Genomic DNA, 9,758 nt, shown 5'->3' with positions numbered 1-9,758 from the left:
GGGCAGTGTGCAGTGTGATGGCGATTGCATCGTCTGTGGATCTATTGGGGCGTTAAGCAAATTGAAGTGGGTCTAGGGTGACAGGTAAGGTAGAGGTGATATGATCCTTGACTAGTCTCTCAAAGCACTTCATGATGACAGAGGTGATTGCTACAGGGCGATAGTCATTTAGTTCAGTTACCTTTGCTTTCTTGGGTACAGGAACAATGGATGCCATTTTGAAGCATGTGGGAACAGCAGACTGGGAAAGGGAGAGATTGAATATGTCCATAAACACACCAGCCAGCTGGTCTGCGCATGCTCTGAGGACACGGCTAGGGATGCCGTCTGGGCCGGCAGCCTTGCGGGGGTTAACATGCTTAAATGTCTTAATCACGTCGGCCACGGAGAAGGAGAGGCCACAGTAGTGGGCCTCGTCAGTGGCACTGTGTTATCCTCAAAGCAGGCGAAGAAGGTGTTTAGCTTGTCTGGAAGCGAGATGTCGGTGTCGGCGACGTGGCTGGTTTTCCTTTTGTAGTCCGTGATTGTCTGTAGACCCTGCCACATACGTCTCGTGTCTGAGCCGTTGAATTGCGACTCCACTTTGTCTCTATAGTGATGTTTTGCCAGTTTAATGGCCTTGCGGAGTGAGTAGCTACACTGTTTGTATTCTGCCATATTCCCAGTCACCTTGCCATTTACATTTTTAACATTTTAGTCATTCAGCAGACGCTCTTATCCAGAGCGACTTACAGTTAGTGAGTGCATACATTTTCATACATGGTTGAATGCAGTGGTTCGCGCTTTCAGATTGGCGCGAATGCTGCCATCTATCCACGGTTTCTGGTGGTTAGTGGGCACAACATCACCTATACACTTCCTGATAAACTCAGTCACCGTTTCAGTGTATTAGTCTAAATTATTTTCAGAAGCTACCCGGAACATATCCCAGTCCGCATGATCAAAACAATCTTGAAGCGTGGATTCCGATTGGTCAGACCAGCGTTGAATAGTCCTTAGCACGGGTATTTCCTGTTTGAGTTTCTGCTTATAGGAAGGGAGGAGCAAAATGGAGTCGTGGTCAGATTTACCGAAAGGAGGGCGGGGGAGGGCCTTATAACCATCCCGGAAGTTCGAATAGCAATGGTCGAGGATTTTGGCAGCGTGAGTACAACAGTCGATATGTTGATAGAACTTCAGCAGCATAGTCCTCAAATTTGCTTTGTTAAAATCCCCGGCTACAATAAATGCAGCCTCAGGATATGTGGTTTCCAGTTTGCATAAAGTCCAGTGAAGTTCTTTGAAGGCCGTCGTGGTATCGGCTTGAGGGGGGATATACACGGCCGTGACTATAACCGAATAAAATTATCTTGGGAGATAATACGGTCGGCATTTGATTGTGAGATATTCTAGGTCGGGTGAACAAAAGGACTCGAGTTCCTGTATGTTACTACAATTACACCATGAGTCGTTAATCATGAAACACACACCTCTGCCCTTCTGCTTCCTAGAGAGATATTTATTCCTGCCTGCGCGATGAACTGAGAACCCCTCTAGCTGGACCGATTTCGACAGAATATCCCAAGAGAGCCATGTTTCTGTGAAACAAAGTATGTTACAGGCCTTGATGTCTCTCTGGAAAGAAATCCTTGCCCGGAGTTCTTGTTAACCAAAGACTGAACATTAGCGAGTAGTATACTTGGAAGCGGTGGGTGGTGTACATGCCTCCTAAGTCGAACCAGCAGGCCGCTCCGAGTGCCTCTCCTCTGCCGGCGATGTTTTGGGTCAGCCGCTGGAATCAGTTCAGTTGGCCTGGGGAGAGCAAACAAAGGATCTGCTTCGGCAAAGTCGTTTTCCTGGCCGTAATGCTGTTGAGTTACCGGCGCTCTGATATCCAATAGTTTTCCCCAGCTGTATGTAATGATACAAAACACTTTCTGAGCTAATAATGTAAAAGATAATACATAAAAAAACAAAATACTGCAAAGTTTCCTAAGAGCTAGTCGCGAGGCCGCCATCTGATGAAACAGGCACAAGGGGAAAATATACCCCGCACTGGACTGGTTGACGCTATTCTGCGTAACGCTGTATTACGGAATAAACTCTGTATTCTGTGATTTACCTTCCTGCGCCTGACTCCTTCAAATCACGCATCACAGAATCACCCACGAGCTACTGGCGATAGTGTATGGCTGCGAGACGTTTAATCAATACCTGTATGGAAAACAGATCCAGGTGGAGTCAGACCACAAGCCCTTGGAAATAATCTTCAAGAAGTCGCTCCAGAAAGCACCAGCCAGACTGCAGAGAATGCTGATGGGACTACAGAGATACAGTCTACATGTGACATACAAACCAGGAAATGCACATCGTTAATGCACTGAGCCGAGCATACCTGAAGGAACAGAGAGAGAAATTGCTGGATGGTGAGCTAGATGTAACCTACATCGCTCATCAACTTCCTGTTTCAGAAGAGAAACTGCAGCAATTCAAAACAGCAACAGCAGAAGATGAAGAGTTAAGACTGGTAACAGAAACAGTTAAAAAAGGATGGCCAGACACGAGAGGGAAAGTTGCAAAGAAAATACAGCACTACTAGACCTTCAGAGAGGACTTGACATACTCAGATGGACTGCTGCTCAAAAGTTCAAAACTTGTTGTTCTTCAGAAAATGAGAGAATAAATGAAGGCAAAAAAAATCCATGAAGCACACATGGGAATCGTAAAATGTGTCACGACTTCCTCCGAAGCTGCCTCCTCTTCTTGTTCAGGCAGGCTTCGGCGTTCGTCGTCACCGGCCTTCTAGCCACTGCCGCTCCATATCTCATCATTCCATTTGTTTGGTCTTGTCTATTACACACACCTGGTTCATATCCCCTCATTAGTATGTGTATAAGTGCTCCCTCTGCCCCCCTTGTCCTTGTGGGTGATTGTTTATTGTGAGGAGTAGTAGCTCGGTTGAGCTCAGTGTATTTTGTATTGCTGGGGTATATTTTCCCCATGTGCCTGTTTTGTTCCAGTGCGCCTGGACTGGTTGACGCTATTCTGCGTAACGCTGTATTATGGAATAAACTCTGTATTCTGTGATTTACCCTCCTGCACCTGACTCCTTCAAATCACGCATCACAGAATGTAAGGAACGACCAAGGGACGTTCTGTTCTGGCCAGGCATGGCTAAACAGATTGAAGATACAGTGGGGGAAAAAAGTATTTAGTCAGCCACCAATTGTGCAAGATCTCCCACTTAAAAAGATGAGAGAGGCCTGTAATTTTCATCATAGGTACACGTCAACTATGACAGACAAATTGAAGGAAAAAAATCCAGAAAATCACATTGTAGGATTTTTAATGAATTTATTTGCAAATTATGGTGGAAAATAAGTATTTGGTCACCTACAAACAAGCAAGATTTCTGGCTCTCACAGACCTGTAACTTCTTCTTTAAGAGGTTCCTCTGTCCTCCACTCGTTACCTGTATTAATGGCACCTGTTTGAACTTGTTATCAGTATAAAAGACACCTGTCCACAACCTCAAACAGTCACACTCCAAACTCCACTATGGCCATGACCAAAGAGCTGTCAAAGGACACCAGAAACAAAATTGTAGACCTGCACCAGGCTGGGAAGACTGAATCTGCAATAGGTAAGCAGCTTGGTTTGAAGAAATCAACTGTGGGAGCAATTATTAGGAAATGGAAGACATACAAGACCACTGATAATCTCCCTCGATCTGGGGCTCCACGCAAGATCTCACCCCGTGGGGTCAAAAGGATCACAAGAACGGTGAGCAAAAATCCCAGAACCACACGGGGGGACCTAGTGAATGACCTGCAGAGAGCTGGGACCAAAGTAACAAAGCCTACCATCAGTAACACACTACGCCGCCAGGGACTCAAATCCTGCAGTGCCAGATGTGTCCCCCTGCTTAAGCCAGTACATGTCCAGGCCCGTCTGAAGTTTGCTAGAGTGCATTTGGATGATCAAGAAGAGGATTGGGAGAATGTCATATGGTCAGATGAAACCAAAATAGAACTTTTTGGTAAAAACTCAACTCGTCGTGTTTGGAGGACAAAGAATGCTGAGTTGCATCCAAAGAACACCATACCTACTGTGAAGCATGGGGGTGGAAACATCATGCTTTGGGGCTGTTTTTCTGCAAAGGGACCAGGACGACTGATCCGTGTAAAGGAAAGAATGAATGGGGCCATGTATCGTGAGATTTTGAGTGAAAACCTCCTTCCATCAGCAAGGGCATTGAAGATGAAACGTGGCTGGGTCTTTCAGCATGACAATTATCCCAAACACACCGCCCGGCAACGAAGGAGTGGCTTCGTAAGAAGCATTTCAAGGTCCTGGAGTGGCCTAGCCAGTCTCCAGATCTCAACCCCATAGAAAATCTTTGGAGGGAGTTGAAAGTCCGTGTTGCCCAGCGACAGCCCCAAAACATCACTGCTCTAGAGGAGATCTGCATGGAGGAATGGGCCAAAATACCAGCAACAGTGTGTGAAACCTTGTGAAGACTTACAGAAAACGTTTGACCTGTGTCATTGCCAACAAAGGGTATATAACAAAGTATTGAGAAACTTTTGTTATTGACCAAATTTTGCAGGTTTTCCTACTTACAAAGCATGTAGAGGTCTGTAATTTTTATCATAGGTACACTTCAACTGTGAGAGACGGAATCTAAAACAAAAATCCAGAAAATCACATTGTATGATTTTTAAGTAATTCATTTGCATTTTATTGCATGACATAAGTATTTGATACATCAGTACACGTGTGACTTGTAGGCCTATGTGTAGGGAGGACTTTTTATCTTTGGTATTAAATATCACAACCTATTTCAGCATATTGATTATTAATTTGGACATTTAAAACCGGTGTTTTGACACTTGGCTATAAATAAAAAAACGATGACAACAGGAAGCAGCAACAGTATCATTTTCAATGTATGTTTTAGGAATATAAATGAGAGCCTACTTTTAACATTATTTTTCAAAAGGATTCTACTTTATCGCGTAAAAATTGAATGAGGCCAAAAACGTGCTTTGATTTATTTATTGTGATGATATAAATGAAATCGTGAAAATACGTTTGTCTTTGAAACCCATTTAACTTATTTCCGAATCTAGTGTGCCTTATTCGGCAGAGTCTGTTCTTTGTGTGTTTTAGTGCTTCTAAAAATGTTCGATTCTAATCTAGTGTGCCTTATTGGACAGAGTCTGTTCTTTCCATGGACCAACTGTTAGGCTATATCAAATGTCAATTTGGGCGACTTCTGGTCGGCCATGATACTGTTTTCTCATGTTATAAAATGTGATTGTAAAGAATTTCATTCGATGAGTTTCTTTATTGCAAAGACTTTGACTCCAATATCTGGAATGTGATGTAGGCAGTAGTAGCCTACTCGGATCATGTGTGTCACTGTATGAAATAGTTTCAATAAAAGTACAACGTTTACAGTAAACTACAAGCATATTATATAAATCTATAGAAAAAAGTATGAAGGCCTAGTTACAGAACACATCTTATTACATTATTGTAAATAGTACAGTAATTAATTACAGTATATTTTCTTGTATCGACCAATCTTTGTTGACTTCTATTCTAACTATACAGTAGATCAGTTGGGATGAGGAGAGCCTATTGGTGTGCATCCAACACGTTGAGGTCAAGGGAGAGGAAGCCACTGCAGACTATTGGCATGCACCCCATACTCCATAAATGATAGGCCTAAGGGTTAGAGTTATGTAATCTTTCGTGGATATATTATGTAAACATAAATCTGACCAAGTTATGCAAGATTTTAACGGGGCCGGCTCCGCTATGGGATTTAGCCCCCTCAGTTCAAACTTTAGCACCATCCGTTTTAGTTTTATTTTACTATATAAAATGATTGAGTGACAGGTGGCGCAAAAAATATATATCCGCTGTGCTGTGTCAGCACAATGGACAGAGCGCAACGCGGTGTGTAGGGGGTCTATGGAAAGCCATTGGGTGGTTAGGTGTGACTCCTTTGGGTTTCCTTAAAAAGCGGGGGAAAACTCACGCCTTCCTACAACACAGAAGTAAGACGCGAGGCTACAGGGCTACTGAAGGCGGTGACGGATCCCGGCTTTAAATGTACAGCCACCATGGTGCACAGAATCCTCAGTCTTCTCCAGCCTCCAAACAAATAGATGGGTTAGCTGACAACATCATGGAAACGATGTGCGCGCTTCCATGGGACAGAAGTCAGCACGTTGTGATTCTGGATGTCTTGTCCAGATTGCTAGCAAGAATGCCAAGAAACTGCCATGTGGGGAATCGTAATTGGCTCGTTTCAGCTCATTTCGTTTTGATACCATGTCTTGTTTTGAGGTGTTTTGACTGATTTCATGTCAATGCTAATATGGCTAAAATGTGCTAGCTAACCAACAACTGTAAGGATGTATATGAGAGACAACAAGTGCTCATTGTGAAAATGTATACATTTTTCAAGAAACATTGGAGAGTAAATATAGCTAAGCCTACATGTTGTCAACAATCTAAGCCACCCCCTTCTGTTTTGCCCCATAGTTGCGCAACTGGATACTGTCATTGGTGAAATGTCAGAACGATTCAGCAAACGCAACAGCCAACTGGTGGAGGCCCTGTGTGTCCTTGACCTAGAGAGTGTGAAAAAGGTGAAACCACTGCTGGATCTAAGCAAAACAGATTTGGTGGAAGCTGAGTTTAGTGTCGCTCGCCAGTTTTTGAAGACTCAAATCGCCTGCTCTGGCTCCAATGAGAACAAATGGACCCCAATTGATATCCTGCAACGATTCTCTGGGCCTCTCTCCACTATGCCGACCGTGCTTACTACACTAAAACATGTACTGACTTTTGGGGCGTCCACAGCTACATGCGAGAACTCATTTTTCACTTTGACAAACGTGTTCAGTAAACTCAGAAGAAGCATGCTACACCCGAAGAAAGCTAAACTAATCCAACTGGCATTTGAGGGGATCATACAAGATGATTTCGGGGAGAATGGAATGATCGATTACTCAGGAAGTTCCACAGAGCATCAAGGAAGCTGAAACTAATTTGAAAAGGTAAGATTGAAACAATCTAGTTTATTTTTTATCAAAATCTTGCTTTAGTATCTAGGGCGCTGTCCATGGTACTGATAGAGCGCAGCGAGATTTCGTGCCATTGAACCTGTCACTGCTTGGTCAATTTTGTTGTTGTTGAACTTTTATGTTTATTGTGGTATAGCGTGAAATGAGAATAATTCAATATAATTACAATGCAAGAACCCAAATGACGCCACTGGGTGTAGCTACCTATCGGTATGTGCAGTGGCGGAAAAAGTACTCAATTGTCATACTTGAGTAAAAGTAACGATACCTTAATAGAAAATGACTCAAGTAAAAGTGAAAATCACCCAGTAAAATACTTGAGTAAAAGTCTAAAAGTATTTGGTTTTAAATATACTTAAGTATTACAAGTAAATGGAATTGCTAAAATGTACTTAAGTATCAAAAGTAAAAGTATAAACCATTTCAAAAGTATTGTTTTAAGCAAACCAGACGGCACAGACAACACTCAGACATAATTTACAAATGAAGCATTTGTGTTTAGTGAGTTCGCCAGATCAGATAGGGATGACCAGGGATGTTCTCTTGATAAGTGTGTGAATTGGACCATTTTCCTGTCAAAATGTAATGAGTACTTCTGGGTGTCAGGGAAAATGTATGGAGTAAAAAGTACAGTTGAAGTCGGAAGTTTACATACACCTTAGCCAAATACATTTAAACTCAGTTTTTCACAATTTCTGACATTTAATCCTAGTAAAAATTCCCTGTCTTAGGCCAGTTAAGGTCACCACTTTATTTTAAGAATGTGAAATATCTTAATAATAGTAGAGATAATTATTTATTTCAGCTTTTATTTATTTCATCACATTCCCAGTGGGTCAGAAGTTTACATGCACTCAATTAGTATTTGGTAGCATTGCCTTTAAATTGTTTAACTTGGGTCAAACGTTTCGGGTAGCCTTCCACAAGCTTCCCACAATAAGTTGGGTGAATTTTGGTCCATTCTTCCTGACAGAGCTGGTTTAACTGAGTCAGGTTTGTAGGCCTCCTTGCTCGCACACGCTTTTTCAGTTCTGCCCACACATTTTCTATAGGATTGAGGTCATGGCTTTGTGATGGCCACTCCAATACCTTGACTTTGTTGTCCTTAAGCCATTTTGCCAAAACTTTCGAAGTATGCTTGGGGTCTTTGTCCATTTGGAAGACCCATTTGCGACCAAGCTTTAACTTCCTGACTGATGTCTTGAGATGTTGCTTCAATATATCCACATAATTTTCCGTCTTCATGATGCCATCTATTTTGTGAAGTGCACCAGTCCCTCATGCAGCAAAGCACCCCCACAGCATGATGCTGCTACCCCTGTGCTTCACGGTTGGGATTGTGTTCTTTGGCTTGCAAGCCTTCCCCTTTTTCCTCCAAACATAACGATGGTCATTATGGCAAAATAGTTATATTTTTGTTTCATCAGACCAGAGGACATTTCTCCAAAAAGTACGATCTTTGTCCCCATGTGCAGTTGCAAACCGTAGTCTGGCTTTTTTATGGCAGTTTTGGAGCAGTGGCTTCTTCCTTGCTGAGCTGCCTTTCAGGTTATGTCGATATAGGACTCGTTTTACTGTGGATATAGATACTTTTGTACCTGTTTCCTCCAGCATCTTCACAAGGTCCTTTGCTGTTGTTCTGGGATTGATTTGCACTTTTCGCACCAAAGTACGTTCATCTCTAGGAGACAGAACGCGTCTCCTTCCTGAGCGGTATGACGGCTGCGTGGTCCCATGGTGTTTATACTTGCGTACTATTGTTTGTACAGATGAACGTGGTACCTTCAGGTGTTTGGAAATTGCTCCCAAGGATGAACCAGACTTGTGGAGGTCTACCATTTTTCTTCTGAGGTCTTTGCTGATTTCTTTTGATTTTCCCATGATGTCAAGCAAAGAGGCACTGAGTTTGAAGGTAGGCCTTGAAATACATCCACAGGTACCCCTCCAATTGACTCAAATTATGTCAATCAGAAGCTTCTAAAGCCATGACATCATTTTCTGGAATTTTCCAAGCTGTTTAAAGGCACAGTCAACTTAGTGTATGTAAACTTCTGACCCACTGGAATTGTAATACAGTGAATTATAAGTGAAATAATCTGTCTGTAAACAATTGTTGGAAAAATTACTTGTGTCATGCACAAAGTAGATGTCCTAACCGACTTGCCAAAACTATAGTTTGTTAACAAGAAATTTGTGGAGCGGTTGAAAAACGAGTTTTAATGACTCCAACCTAAGTGTATGTAAACTTCTGACTTCAACTGTACATTATTTTCTTTAGGTGTAGTGAAGTAAAAGTAAAAGTTGGCAAAAATAGTAAAGTAAAGTACAGATACCCCAAAAAACTACTTAAGTAGTACTTTAAAGTATTTTTACTAAGTACTTTACACCACTGGGTATGTGTCATCATAGAAATAGATAACCATAATAGAATGTAGCATTTCTTGGTATCCTATTGCTTTTCGTTGCTGTATATGGAACTGTACGTATTGGAAACGTGTTTATGTTAGGCTGTCATTGCTTAATTGATTACTGGGATCGAATTTGATTCACAGAAGTGTATTGTGCCATATCACAATGTGTTGCTGAACTCATGAGCGAGCGGCATGGTTTTCCATGTTTGAAGCAGGCCTATAGGCCTATTTATTTGGCAAGACAGCTGTGCATGGCTGGATATCA

The sequence above is a fragment of the Coregonus lavaretus genome (assembly GCF_964263955.1).
Source record: "Coregonus lavaretus genome assembly, chromosome: 7".
NCBI classification, from domain to species: domain Eukaryota; kingdom Metazoa; phylum Chordata; class Actinopteri; order Salmoniformes; family Salmonidae; genus Coregonus; species Coregonus lavaretus.
This window is presented reverse-complemented; position numbering follows the sequence as displayed.